Source organism: Puma concolor, chromosome C1 (assembly GCF_028749965.1).
Source record: "Puma concolor isolate L17-30 chromosome C1, mPumCon1.1.hap2, whole genome shotgun sequence".
Lineage (NCBI taxonomy): Eukaryota > Metazoa > Chordata > Mammalia > Carnivora > Felidae > Puma > Puma concolor.
Genome location: NC_141674.1, coordinates 114,885,433 through 114,900,259, shown reverse-complemented (window position 1 = coordinate 114,900,259; position 14,827 = coordinate 114,885,433). Strand labels below are relative to the sequence as shown.

General features: G+C 42.7%; 1 protein-coding gene and 1 long non-coding RNA gene across 4 annotated transcripts in view; one reads left to right on the top strand and one right to left on the bottom strand.

The window, feature by feature from the left end:
• CNTNAP5 (contactin associated protein family member 5) overlaps nucleotides 1-14,827 on the top strand; it is an 811,538-nt gene that overhangs the window by 359,270 nt on the left and 437,441 nt on the right. The gene's annotated exons all lie outside the window — the stretch shown is intronic.
• Nucleotides 4,387-6,301, bottom strand: LOC147578399 (uncharacterized). The gene is made up of 3 exons (XR_015254260.1): nucleotides 6,079-6,301; nucleotides 5,767-5,847; nucleotides 4,387-4,523 (listed from the first exon to the last, which is right to left on the bottom strand). It is a non-coding gene; the product is annotated as an uncharacterized LOC147578399 (long non-coding RNA).

Sequence of the window (14,827 nt, the reverse complement as noted above, 5' to 3'; positions counted from 1 at the left end):
ACATGGCAGAGTCCGCCCCAGCTGGAGGCTCTTGTTTTGTTCCCTTTTGCTTTCTTTGAGCCTCTTTCTTCTTTCTCCAAACCCGGCTTGAAAATCCCGTGCCCTGTACACTTCTTCTGCAGACCCCAGTCACGTGATCCTCTGATTTGTCCCTCCTCTTATCTCAGCCAGCATTTCAGCAGCTGTAGTGGCCGTGGCCGTCTCCCTGCTTCCAGGACCTTCTGGAAAGGAGAACTGGCTCACCCTTCAAGGGCTCCTCACAGCCTTTGGCGGAGCTCAGAGTTCTCCACCCCTCTCATTTGCCATATCCCCATATTCAGCTTCCGCTGTGTGTACATGCACGGTTCCCGGCACAGACCTGGGCTTCTCTCCAGATTGCATGTTTTCATTCTTGCAGCTGCCTTTTTCCGAAAAATCCTCTTTCTCCTTCATTAGGTTTTCTCTCTTGATTGCCCTTCACCAGCCAGATCAGATATCATCTGCTTTTGAAATCTTTTTGCCTCCTAGACCTTGCCATGTGGCCCCCTTTTAGGTTTTATGTTTCAATTCTAGGTTTCATCTTGTTAAATTAAAGTTACCTGGGGCTTCCCCACCAGTCTGTCACCAATCTGTTCTATAAGGTGGAATCATGTCGTACCTCTCAGCTACCTGGGACCTAGATTGGTTTCTGACAGCTGCTGTGTATTCCGTGAATATTTAACGTGCAATTAATTTTTAGATGTAGATGCTGGCATCGTTGTTCATTTTTGAACGTGTTTATTACATTTTTAAAAATTGCAGTACTCCTTCTAATGAAGGCCTTTCCCTTACCTTTTTATTTTTATTTTTTAACGTTTATTCATTTTTTGATAGAGACAGAGCGTGAGTGGGGGAGGGGCAGAGAGAGAGAGGGAGACACAGAATCCGAAGCAGGCTCCAGGCTCTGAGCTGTCATCACAGAACCTGGCGTGGGGCTTGAACTCACGGACTGTGAGATCATGACCTGAGCTGAAGTCGGACACCTAACCCACTGAGCTACACAGGCGTCCCTCTCTTGCCTTTTGTAAGTAATGAAATTATGAGCTTATGAGAATCTTCCTTCCACATGGGTGTCTTTCATACCTTACACTTTTTCTCGTTGAATAATTGAGATTATCTGTGGTTGCAGTTCCCAGATCGATTTGTGTTTGGAGCCTCCTTAAGGCTATTCTGGTATATTCTGTCTTAAAATCTCTAGAAGTAAAAGCATATCTCCATTTTCCCTAAGTATTTATGTTTTTAACATCTTTTCTTCTTGATTGTCTTCATTCTCTTTTATTAATTCCGCAGTGACCGTCTCATTTTACTGACGTTCCCACTGCTTTCGTGTTACCAGTGCTGTCTTTTTTGCCATGGTCATGATGAAGTTCAGAGCAGTAGATTCCCTTTGCGTGCTCAGATAGGAATGGGTGAACAAATGGCCTGTTATTAAATATGTGAACCTTCCAGCAAACCCTGCTGACGTCTTTGAGTCTTTTGTTTCCTCATCCTCAAATCACAGTGGTAATTACTTTAAAGACTACTGTGTCACCTTTGAGTTACTGTGTATAAACATAAAGCAGAGTATGTAGCAAACAGTTTGTGTTTAGTAACTGACAGCTAGTACTAAAGTAGGTGTGTATCCATAGAGGAACACCCTGTATTGCCAGGACATGTTGCTTTTTGGGGAAACATTAACCAACCACATCCTCTGTCAGAGAAGGGGCCTCTCCCAGATTCAGATGCGTTCTGCTGGTGCTTCTGCTGCTGTCATGGGCTCTGGGATCTCCGCTCTCTGCCTCCTTCCAGTTCTCTCTCTCTCTCTCTCTCTCTGCCCAAGAGTAGGATCCAATGTGGTCTTCCATGGCATTCTGCCAAGACTACAATCCAAGTTCTTCTTTTCGGATTGCTTCTGCTGAATGATTTCATGAAGTGAATAATTCCCTGGTGAACCAAGAAGATAATTTTACCATGCTGACAGCTAATCTGAACGAGTTATAACCACTTCTTGCTGTGTGTCGAGTTCGTGATGGCTATGACACATCTTCCATGTATGCATCCACACTTGCTAGATTCTCATTATGTTCTCATAAGAGTTCTTGAATACCTCCTCCATTACCATGTTTCCTCTTGTGTCACCACTGTTGTCAACTGGGGGTGCCTTGGTTTTTAAGTTTTGTGGGGATGTTTTCTCTTTCTGACCAGTTTTCAGTTTGATTAGTTTTTGGCCAAACACGTTCATGCGGTGACCCAAGTAAATAAAGGACGTGGGTTCTCCTACATCACTGAGTTGGTAGCGTAAAGATGCACACTTGAAATAAAGATGTCAGTATAGAATTGGGAAAAATAATTCATCTCCTGTAGAGACTACAAAAGAAGAAATAGGGAAATGGGGAGCACCATTCTTCGTTGTGATTAATGGCAACTCTGTCTGGGAGAGGGAGCCAGTATCTTTGCTATTGGGGGCAACTATTCCATCATTCAGTTATGATTTCCATTAGAAATGCCACTGTCATCATCAACATACACCTTCCCCACTATCATTTAATATGCACATTACAGTACAACACACTCCAAGCCTCGACAGTCTTTCTTTCTTTCTTTCTTTCTTTCTTTCTTTCTTTCTTTCTAATACAATTTATTGTCAAACAAGCTACATACAGTGTATACACTGTGCTCTTGGCTTCAGGAATAGATTCCCGTGATTCATCGCTTACCTACAACACCCAGTGCTCATCCCAACAAATGCCCTCCTCAATGCCCATCACCCATTTTCCCCACCTCCTGACCCCCCCGACCCATCAACCCTCAATTTGTTCTCTGTACTTCAGAGTCTCTTATGGTTTGCCTCCCTCTCTGTTTGTAACCATTTTGTTCCTTCCCTTCCCCCATGTCTTTCAAATAGGAAGTACTCCTCCTATGTACTGTACAAGGACAGATTGAAATTTATTATTTTTTAATGTTTATTTATTTATTTTGAGAGAGAGGGAGAGCATGAGCAAGGGAGGGACAGACAGGGCGAGAGAGAGAGAATCCCAAGTAGGCTCTGCACCGTCAGTGTAGAACCCAACATGGGACTCCATCCTAGGACTGTCAGATCACAGCCTGAGCCAAAATCTAGAGTGGGACACATGACTCCCGAGGTGCCCTTCCGACTGACTGAAATATATAAAGATGAAGTGTCTTTTAGATAAGTGATTTTCATCCTGAGCCAAATATCTCTTCTGAGCTCTAAAACTACATATGCATTTGCCTGATTGATATCTCAATTTCATTATGTCATAAATAGCTCAAATTTCACATGTCTCAAAGGGAACTTTTAAAATCAACCCTCCAACCACATTCAGTTTCTTCTGCTTGTGGACCTCCTCATCTCAGTAGACAATACCAGGTGCCCAAATCAGCCGTGGGAAACTTTCTTTCAATCTGCCCTCTCCCTTATTTCCCATAGCAAATCCATCAACAAGTTCTATCGGTATGACTTCCCAATCCATCCGCAATATGCCCATTTCTTTTCATCCTCACAGTCACCAGCCTCATTTAGTTACTTCTTGTATCACCTGGATTTTTAATTCAGCAACCCACTTCCACTCTTTTTCTTTTTGTCTTTTTCTTCTTTTCTATTATCTTCACTACAGTCAGCAGGATTGTCATAGGATACAGAGTTGAGCCCCTTCCTGCTGCACACTTTTCACTAGCTTCTGCTTGCACGTAACACAACCAAAGCCCTGTGCACCCTGTGCATGAAGAACAGGTACCAGTGGACCTAGCCTTCACCTGCCTCACTGGCTTCACCGCTCTGTGGTGTCCCTCCCTACCTGGGCTCAAGCTCTAGTGACTTCTGTTCTGTGGTCTCTCATGCCATGCTGCCTCCTTCCTATCTCAGGGCCCTTGAATGGGCTGATCACTCTGTCTGGAGGGCTCCCCCTCCGCACCGCCTCTGCCTTCTTTAGGTCAACTCTTTTTTTTTTTTTTTTAATTTTTATTTATTTTTGAGACAGAGAGAGAGAGAGAGAGAGAGAGAGAGCATGAGTGGGGGAGGGGCAGAGAGAGAAGGAGACACTGAATCTGAAGCAGGCTCCAGGCTCTGAGCTGTCAGCACAGAGCCCCACACAGGGCTTGAACCCACGAACCATGAGATCATAACCTGAGCTCAAGTCAGATGCTTAACCGACTGAGCCACCCAAGTGCCCCTTTAGCTCAACTCTTCAATTATCTCAGCGTTATTATAACTTTCTCAGAGAGGTGCCAATTGATTCTCAATTCAAATAAAGTTACCCTTCCATTTTTTTTTTTTTTTTATCTTAACACATACCATTCTTTTATTTCAAAGCATCGATCTCTGCCTCAGTCTGTTTGGATTGTTATAACAGAAAACCATAGACTGGGTAGCTTATAAACAGCAGACATTTATTTCTCACAGTTTTGGAGGTTGGAAAGTCCAAGATCAAGGCACAGCAAATTTGGTGTCTGGGGAGGGCTCACTTCCTGTTTCATAGATTTCCATCTTCTCACGGTGTTCTTACCTCGCAGAAAGGACAAGGGAACTCGGTGAGTCTCTTTCATAGGAACATTAATCCCACTGATCTTGTCTCCTTTCCCAAAGCCCACCTCCAAATACCATCACACTGGGGAGTAGGTTTCAACATACGAATTTTTGGGAGATACAACATTCAGCATATAGAATGAATACACGTACACACACACACACACACACACACACACACAGTAAGAGAGAAATAAAGATAGATCAATATAGATATCTAGTAGCTATTTAAATGTGTATTTCATTGTGAGCTACCTATCTCACTATTTCAGGCTCTATAACATCAAGGAGCATATCTACTTTCATACCTAGTTCATAGTGCAAAAAGAGGCTCATTTCAATTAATAGCTATTAAATTTGTTGAATGAACAACTTCCTCAAAGTGGCACAGACAGTGGCCTTCTGAGACAGGCTTTGAACCCAGTTCTGTACTGTTCCTATATCCGTGGGCTTTTTACTATGTGTCTGAAAGCATTTAGTCGTATGACATGGGAAAATCTTACTGGAAAGCATTCTGTTCACCTTTCTGATACCCATATTATTGGTTTATTCCCAAAGCCCAATGTGAGCAACCTTCAGTTCCTGAGCATAGGAAGGTGTCCAGGAACAGAGTGTGGCTACTGCCCCGTCCAGTAGCTCCTTACCTCTTTGTCCCTTACCTACATTCTCAAACCTAACTCTCCATGAAAATCACCTGGGGGATATTGTTTCTTTTTTTTTTTTTTTTTTTAATTTTTTTTTCAACGTTTTTTATTTTTATTTTTGGGACAGAGAGAGACAGAGCATGAACGGGGGAGGGGCAGAGAGAGAGGGAGACACAGAATCGGAAACAGGCTCCAGGCTCTGAGCCATCAGCCCAGAGCCTGACGCGGGGCTCGAACTCATGGACCGTGAGATTGTGACCTGGCTGAAGTCGGACGCTTAACCAACTGCGCCACCCAGGCGCCCCATGTTTCTAAATACTAAGTCATAATCACTGGGTAGAGAGCCCAGCATAAGCATTTTTTTTTTTTTTTTCTGTTCCTAGGTGGTGGTCATATGGAGCCAGAGTTTAAAACCGTTTCCTCAAGCTCCTCTCCTAGCTATGAGAGTCATTTCATTCTTAGTTTACACTGTCTACGTTTTCATGTCTGTGATTGCAAATTTTAAGGATTTTAAATGAAATGTAAACACTGTTATATTATAGGCCGTATATAGTCATGTTAACACACGGGCATACTCACCCCCAGAGATGCAAAGCGAGCTTTCTCACCTACTGGTTGTATAATCCTGGACAATCTCGGGTCTTCTGTGGATGCAGCTTCCTTTTTAGTGAAAACACAGGTAATAATGGTGCTTGTTTCACATAGGCAAATTGGTTGAAACAGCGTTTGGCATAAGACAAGCCTTGAGAAAGGGTTAGCTCTGATCATCATTATCTTCGGCTGTTATTTAAGCTGTGGTCGCCACACTTCTCCCCATTTTTCTTTTCCCAGCTTATTCAGGACCACATTTCACCTGCACCTCAAAGGAAGAAGGTGAACTTTTTTACATACCAGTTCCTGAAAGGTTCCAACACCTTCATCAGGCCCATCTGGAGACTTTAGGTTAAGGGGACTTCTGTCTGGGGCTTCTATTTGAATTCCTTTCACTATGGGAAGCTAATTTTAAAAAGTATTATAAATTCTGATAAGGCATCATGATCTGCCACACTTCCCAATCTCATTAAAACTTACAACCGTGTTAGTATACCTTAAGTTGCCTCCTTTCCACACAGAAAAAGACTTTGCCCCTACTTGGTTAATTATTGCCAAGCGGTGACGTCCAAAATTGATCAGCCTCAGAGCTGAAGTCACATTCTCTTTCCCCAAATAAATCTCTTTGTCATCCCAGCTTCAGCTGCCCTCTTTGTTGTTCCCATCATCTGGGGCCATTTGTCATACATGGTAGAGGCTGCAAAACTGTAAATTTCATCTATGGCATGTTAAGGTCCATATCACAGGGGACTTTAAGAGGCTAGGTTTATAGCTATTTAAACCCTATAGGAGCAGAGGACATGATGACAGCAGTCAGGCCTCAGGGCTTGGAGACCCCAGTGTGAGCTTTGAATCCTGCTTTGGAAATCATAGATAGCATTTTATAGCCAGAAATACCTCCACAGTCACTCATTGCAATTTCTTCAGTCTATTGATGAGGAAATCAGGGCCCAGAAGGGTCTTAAAATTGAGTTAGTCAACTTCTTCCCTTCCCTTTTTTTTCTCTTTTTTTCTCATAGTTCACAGAAGAATAACAAAAAAAGAAACTCTTCTATGAAGAGACAAATATACTGTACATGTGCAGTGAGAACATATTAACTAAAAAACACTGTGGTATTCTCTCATAGGTCAGCATTTCTGATGAATCTGAAATAACAGTTATTATTGATTGAGGTTCTTAAAACTACTTCAGTAGGCAACACACATGACTCACTAGTCCCCTCTCTGCTAGGCTTTGGAGATATAGAAATATATAGGACAATATGAACTCAGGAGTTTTAGTAGCTTTAAAAAAAAAAAAAAAGCAGACATAGAACGCCTGCGTGGCTCAGTCGGTTAAGCATCTGACTTCAGCACAGGTCGTGATCTCTGGTTCATGGCGTTCGAGCCCCACGTCAGGCTCTGTGCTGACAGCTCAGAGCCTGGAGCCTGCTTCGGATTCTCTCTCTCTCTCTCTCTCTCTCTCTGTCTCTCTCTTTCTCTCCTCCTTCTCTCCTGCTCATGCTCTCTCTCTCTCTCTCTCTCTCTCTCTCAAAAATAAAACATTAGTATTAAAAAACCAAAATAAATAAAAAAGGCTGACAGATTCTTATAAACGTGGTGTTAAGGAAGCGAGGTGTTGTGTAAGGCCAGAAAAGGAGGGGAAATCCACAGCTAACCATTTTTCCTGATGAATTGATGTTTGTCTGCCTGCTCTGTACTTTGACTGACTGTATGGCTCTGATTCCTGTGACCCTTATGCTAATGGGTATGATTTTAAAGGAGCCTTAGGAGGCAAAATGGACTGATAGTTAGATCAGCCACTTTCCGCAGCCATGGGCTTCCTCACAAAGGCCAAGGCCTTGCCCCCTATAGTTTGTGTTACATTTACTCTCTGTTGAAATGGTCACTGGAGTGACTTTTTCACTGATGGTACTCAGCTAGAATCATTAACAAGGGGTATTCAGTTTCTCCCCCCAAATGAAACCATGGTCAATCTTTTTTAAGACAAAAATACCAGGGCCCTTGGGCGGCTCAGTCAGTTTGGCGTCCGACTCTTGGCTGCGGCTCAGGGCACGATCTCTTGGTTTCATAAGTGTGAGCCCCGCCTCAGGCTCGGTGCCGGTGGTGTGGAGCCTGCTTGGGATTCCCTCTCTCTCTCTCTCTCTCTCTCTCTGCCCCTATCCCACTCACACTGTCCCTGTCTCTCAAAAATAAACTGTAAAAAAATAAAAGAAAAAGAAAAAAATACCCATTAGTTTTATGGTGGGAAATTACAGCTGTTTTCTCCAATGTTGACCCTCCTACTTAAATGACGTTCATTGTTCGAACTCCCTTTCACGGGGAACGTTTGTGCGTTGCGGCTGAAGGTTACTGGCGATCTGGAAGGCAAGCAGACAGTTCATAACTGTGTTATGCTATTTGCACACCAAAGGCTGCCTGCTCAGGACTGGGCTTTGCCTTGATGCCTCCTTCTGGGGACTTGTGAATAAGATTTGTGAAACAGTACCCCTTTAACAAAACCTTCTGTTAACCTGTCACGCCTTAGTGGCTGTCACCTGCCACTTCCCGTGGTCTTCCCTGTACCTTTTTCCTCGGGGTGACCCAGTCCTGGGCCATACTGTTGTGACAACAGTTTAGTTGTCCAACGCTCCCCTTCCATCCCACATATGTCTACTTGGGCTGAAAGTTAAACAGACTGTAATTATGCTTCCCTTTATCACCACCTACTCCACCAGAGTGATTCATTTGCTGGGTGTTCGTGTCACTGTGTCTGTGTCCCCGGATGGAACGACCCATGTCTCAATCATCTGCATCTCATAGCTCAGCATAGTGACCAAAAAGAGTACAAAATAGGCCCAAGATCTGCCAGTGGACTTAAGAATAAACAGCCAAAGCATCTCTACTGTTTATAGAATTCCTTAAAGTGAGTACATTATTTGGGTATAATTCTTCGTAGCTCGTGAACAGTCCAGTTGAGCTACAAACTTCAAGTGTGTTCAGAGATGTCTATATGTGTAAGATATCCAAAAATCCCTGGGCGTTTTAAGAAGGCAAGTCTGACTGTCAGAGCTAAAAATTCTATATGCTAAAGTTAGGGTTGAAATTCAAAGTTTTTCGTTTGTTTGTTTTTGGTTTTTTTTTTGTACTCTGGCTGTTTTTTATGTTGTCTTCTTGAGATCCATTCTGTGCTTTCCCTGCTGTCTATCGTACATAGAAATGTCAGAAGTTCCGTGAGGAAAGCGCTTCTTAGGGATTGTCAGTGCTAACTTTGGAAACTGACATTGCTTTCATAGTTCATCTGAGGTTATCATTAGCTTCTGATAAGGCCTGGCAAAGTCGGGATTGGTAGAGGATCTGTGTAAGTGCGAGCCGACTGTGGAAACCTTTGTGCTTTGCGGATTGCTAGCCAAAGCCCCCGAGTCCTCGGTGCAAGCATATGGTCTGAATAATAATCATTTTTCTTATATAATGTATCATAAGATAAGCTTCAACCTGTGATTGTATTGAAAATCATGTTTGCTGTGAACAGCCAAAGAGTCTGAGTGGGACTAATTGTCTCAGGGTGAATCGATGGTGTCTCCTGTCAGCTTTGAGCTTGGGCTTCTGTGTCTATGAGAAAACAGACTCTGTGTCCTGGGCCCACACCAGCATCCTTCTCAGCTCACTTGGGGATTTGAGCTTGGAATCTTTAATTCAGTGGAGCCCTTTTTTTAGCTGGTTTGTTGACAAGCTACCAACATCCATCAAATATGCCAGAGTATGCCTCCAGAACTCTGTCTTTCTCAGAAAACAAGCTCTGACAGCTGGGTCAGCAATTATGGGCCCAGTGGGAAATCGGCCAGTGCTGGCATTTCTCAGTACCGCTGGGATGGAGGGGAGTATGTGCTGGTTTTATCTTGACCTAAAAGGACAGCTTTGTGGGCTGTAGGACCTACCTGCCCACATCCTGCACCTTTTTGGGTCCCCACATGGGCTCTCCTTCATATTCTGGAGAAACCTGCCAATGTATAACCACCTTAACGGGCCACAAATTGAATGGAATTAAATTCACAGTAACGAGATCCTAAAAATTGATTTTGAGAGAGAGGAAGATTGTCCACTCCGGGAACTAAATATCTAACAGCTGTCTTCTCTGCAAGAAGAAATTGGAGAACGCCGCTGGGGAGGGGCGGGACGGGTAGCCAGGACTGGAATGTGGGCTGACCAAACAATACAGTGGAGTTTATCATTGTCTTCCTGTGCTGAACATGGGTGCTCACATGTGTTGAGGGAGGTCAACAAATTTTGAATATAAGAATGTCTTACTGAAGTGAGACCACAGAAATATACTAAGAAAGGGGGTTTGAGCTTAGTGGAGATAGTGAGGGTGGGGAAGGCATTCCACGTCTACCCTAAAAAAAGCCTCTCAGAAGTTTGTGTGGTTTCCCTGGTCCTCTTAGGAACAGCACTGCTCTGAGCAAGAAAAGAAGTACAACAGAGTGGGGACACCAGGAAAATTCATATCAGCTTTTAAGGAAAAGAAAACTTCCTATTTAACATTATCTTCCTTTTCAAGTTTATTTATTTATTTTGAGAGAGAGAGAAAGAGAGAGTGGGGGGGGCAGAGAGAGAGAGAGGGGAGGGAGAATCCCACACACCATGAGATCAATCCCAATGTGGGGCTAGATCCCACACACCATGAGATCATTACCTGAGCCAAAATCAAGAGTTGGACGCTTACCCACCCTGAGCCAGCCGGGAGTCCCATCCTTATCTCCCTTTTAAATTGGCATCTCTTTTCTTGTATTCACATTCCCACACACATACATACTCTCTAGAGCATGATTCATTCTCCTTGTACAAAGTCATGTACATTCTCCTTGGGCATGAGATGTAAGTTTTGTTGTATCTTCACACCCACCCATTTTTTCAGAGGAAACATTGATGGTTTCCGGGTCACACAACTTATTACCATGTGTATGCCTTTGGGCAAGGTACATAATCTTTCTGTGCTTTGGCTTCCCCATGTTACACATAGGGAAAAATATGGACGTTGCAGCGCTGTTGAGAACGTTAAATCAGGCAATATGTCCTAATTTGCTCCTTTTTTTCCCCTAGAGAATGGATTACTTCATCCACAGTAAGAAATTTCTATGGGTGGCTTAGAGAGGCTGTGACAAAGGACACAAAAGATATATTTAGTTTTGTCAGTTATTTTCTTGGTGCTCTTAAAACTATATTCTGAGGTGATTACATACTTTTCCACCTGCCAGTAGGGGCCTATCTCTACCCATTAAGCACCTTGCAACACACTTCATTTTCCTTCCCTTCCCTTCCCTTCCCTTCCCTTCCCTTCCCTTCCCTTCCCCTCCCTTCCCTCCTCCCTTCTCCTCTCCTCTCCTCTCCTCTCCTCTCCTCTCCTCTCCTCTCCTCTCCTCCCCTCTCCTCTCCCCTCCTTTCCTTTTTTTTTTCTTTTTCTTGGTATTTTTAAAAAGAATCTTCTTTCAGTTGCTTGTAAAACGTGAATGAAGGTGTTCATGTCTGTAACCAGACCCCATGCCACAAATTAAATCCTCAAAGTACCGAATGAGAGAATCAGGACAAAGTGATTACAATAATAAATAAAGAGAGAAAAGCAGTGTATTACAGAATTGTTTTTCTTCACAACCACAATTTAAAAATATTTTCATTTTTCTGTAAACTTTTCTTTTTCTCTTTAACTTCCTGTTTCTTCTTCTGAGAAATGGTTGACACATTTTACGTGTGACTCCATATTTCAAAAGGTTCAGTGTGTTTGCCTGAAGTCTCTTGGATTGTCAAAGTGTCTTTCTCATTAGTCATTGGTGGCCTTGGGTGGAAAGCCTCCACTCTGCACCAGGCCAAGTCTGTCTTTCTAGAGGGGGCCTTTCACCTCTGCGCTGGCAAGCATGTATCTGCAGGGAAAGCACTTGTCACATCCCAGGTGGCTGAGCATGTACTTCCAGGGAAATTAACCCTTGAGTGTGAATGGGTAGCCAGACTCTTAAATGGTGGGGACAGGTAACATGATAGGAAGTTAAGGGACAATCGGCAGTAATACCTTTGAGCATGGTTTCCTTACTGGGCCCCTAAGTCATTTCACAGGTGTTTCTGGACAGCATAATGTCCTGGGCCCAATGCTGGGCTCTGAGTCAATGAGGTGGTTAATACACATCTGACCCCTGCCCTCATGGGATGCTCTGTCATGCTGGAAACAACCAAGTGTCAAATACCATTTGGGAGGCGCATTGTGAAGGAAGTATCGGGGCATTTAGGGAAAACTCGCTAATCCCTAACCCATTATGGAATGGCCAAGCACCTGCCTGACAGCTGGAAATGAGAGTGTCAGTGAGACAGGGGTGGACCTCGTGTAAGTGCTCAGCACATGCAGAGTGGGTAAAGTCAGGTGGGGCAGGTTGGAATCCTGGCTCTGCCCCTTGCTAACTTCATACTTCTGCACCTCTTTGAACCACAGTTTCTTCACTTGTAAAACTGGAACCCAAATAGTAGGTTCCTCATAGGCTGATTGAAATCAAGATCACATAAATCTATATCTGTATCTGTATAGATATAGATATAGATATAGATATAGATATAGATATAGATATACATATAGATACAGATATAGATATAGATATAGATACAGATACAGATACAGATACAGTTATAGATATACATGACATCACAGGGCTCATGGCGTGTGCTCTCTACATATCCAGACTACCCCCCACGTTGCACATGCATGTACGTTGAAAGTACATTGTGCATACAGTGGAGTCAGGGTTGGGGAAGGAAGTCAAAGATGAGGTGGGAAAGCAGGAAGGCCAGATTACAGGAAGTCTCAGAGACAGAATTTAATTCTCAGTGTAAAGGGAGTTCACTGAAGGGCTTCAGTGAAGGTGATGGGTAATGTTACTTATGTTTTATGAAGATGAGAGAATGGGTTAGAGGGAAGTAGCAAACGTACAATCAGGGACGGCAGTTACAAGGCTATTTTAAGACTATGAAGGTGATGATGTAGGCTTGAATGCATACCTGCTCAGTGTGATATGACAGATACTGAATCAACTGTGTTCTTTGGATCGTCTTCATACCATGCACAAATCTTTACCACTGTAAGTAATGCCTTTGTATTAATGATGGATGAGATGAGGGGTGTGAGATACTGACTCTTCATTTCCAGGTACGGTTTATGGAATTCTCATGACGACTTTGTAGGGTAGGCTTTGCTTAGCCCTATTGTACAGATAAGAAGACTGAAGCTCAAAGACATCACTTGAGTTGCCTCAAGTCTTCCAGCTTATAAATGGCAAGACCATAATTGAAACCCAGGACTGTTAGACTTCCAACAATATTTGTTGTTTTTGTTCCTGTCGATTGCCTCTGTCTCCTTTAGGTTTCGTGGCAATAGGGAGATGTGTTTTCTTGGAGGTAACCTAGGTCATCAACACTTATATCACCAAATTAGTTACTAGATTAGCCAGACATTAGAGGGAACATAATGCAGGTCATAAGTGCTGTGATGGATCAGGAGGGAGGAGAGTAGGGCCGTGGAGTGGAGAGAGTTCCTGTGTACTTCAAGCTGAGACACAGGGCACAAGGTGTGTCTGTGAAGTAATAACACACTCCCTGTTTACTCATGAAAGCATTTGTCCCACACCCACAGACAATAGAGTGTTTCAGCTTTCTGTTCCCATAACGCTGGGTGTACTCTCTATTAGAGCTCGTAATAGCCCATACTAGTGTGGCTGTCCATAAATAGTATGTGTTGTATCAATTCACTCAACAGCAGGCTCCTAAGGACCCAGTTTCTTACCCAGAGTCTGGTGCAGTGACAGAGGGGGACAATTGGAAGAGAGTATGGATTCATAATGTATGCACCCAGCACTCATGAAGAATTGCAAATAGAGTGTGAGAAGCTGGGGCAAACTTGGCATCCCCTGGGCAGTAATCCATTGATTCAAAAAATGGAAAAATGGAATAGCACCATTTTGGGTGAGAAAGTGGAGTGTGACCACCAGATTGGACTGGTTAGGAACTCAGGTCCCTCCAGTCATTCCAATCTTATTAATACCCCTACTACCTATCATTGATGTAACACAATGTGTCAGACATGATGGCATCACTTTGTACGTATTGTCACTTTATATGTATTAGCACATTTAACTCTTACTGCAGTCTTCTCTGAAGAATGTTAAGTACCCCATTTTACAGAGGAGGAAATCAAGTCTCAGAGAGAGAGAGTTGCCCAAGGTGACTCAGCTAGCAAGCTATGACTATCATTGTTTAAAATCCATGACCTTATCTACGCATGGACTCATTACAACATAACTGATGACATATTGTCTGTGGCCTCCATTTGCTTTGGATAGGAGTCCAGTTCAGGGGACAGGTGTAGGGGTAGCGATGGGTGGTATGGGAAGGGTCTAAGGGAGGTGGGAATTGATGAAAACCTCTGTAGCTGAAGTATTTCTTTCTAGGGTCTAAGGAGTCCTCAGCAACCTTTTGGTTTGAATCACTTTGTTCCTTAGGGATAAATTGCTAAATTGCATCTTAAACTAATTACAGTAAAAGTATGATTTCACTTTTACTTTCATTTCATAATTTTGGCTTTACAAAGAATGTTTCTAGATCCTTGGCCAAAATAATATACTTAATTTATCATTGTGTATGCTCAAGCCGAGCATTTTAATTGCTTGATGAATAATGAAAAATTGAGTTTTTATGAGTGCTTGGTTTCAAATAAGACCAATCCCACCCCTTCCATACACCATTCACCACTGTCCCACCCACATAAGATGGTAAATAATGAATCTGTTTCAAGTTATATTAAATAGTCTTGATTTTTTTCTATTGTAAAAGTAATAAGTGTTCGTTGTTTTTAAAAGTTTTTGTAATTAAAAAAATAAAAAAATAAGTTTTTGTAATTAAAAAAAATAGGAAAACTAATGTGAAAATAACATAGAACACCTCCCAAGTAGAGTCTCTATTAACTTATTTTTAAGGACTTACTTTTTTAAAGAGTGGTTTTAGATTCACAGCAAAATTAAGTATGCAGATTTCCCACATA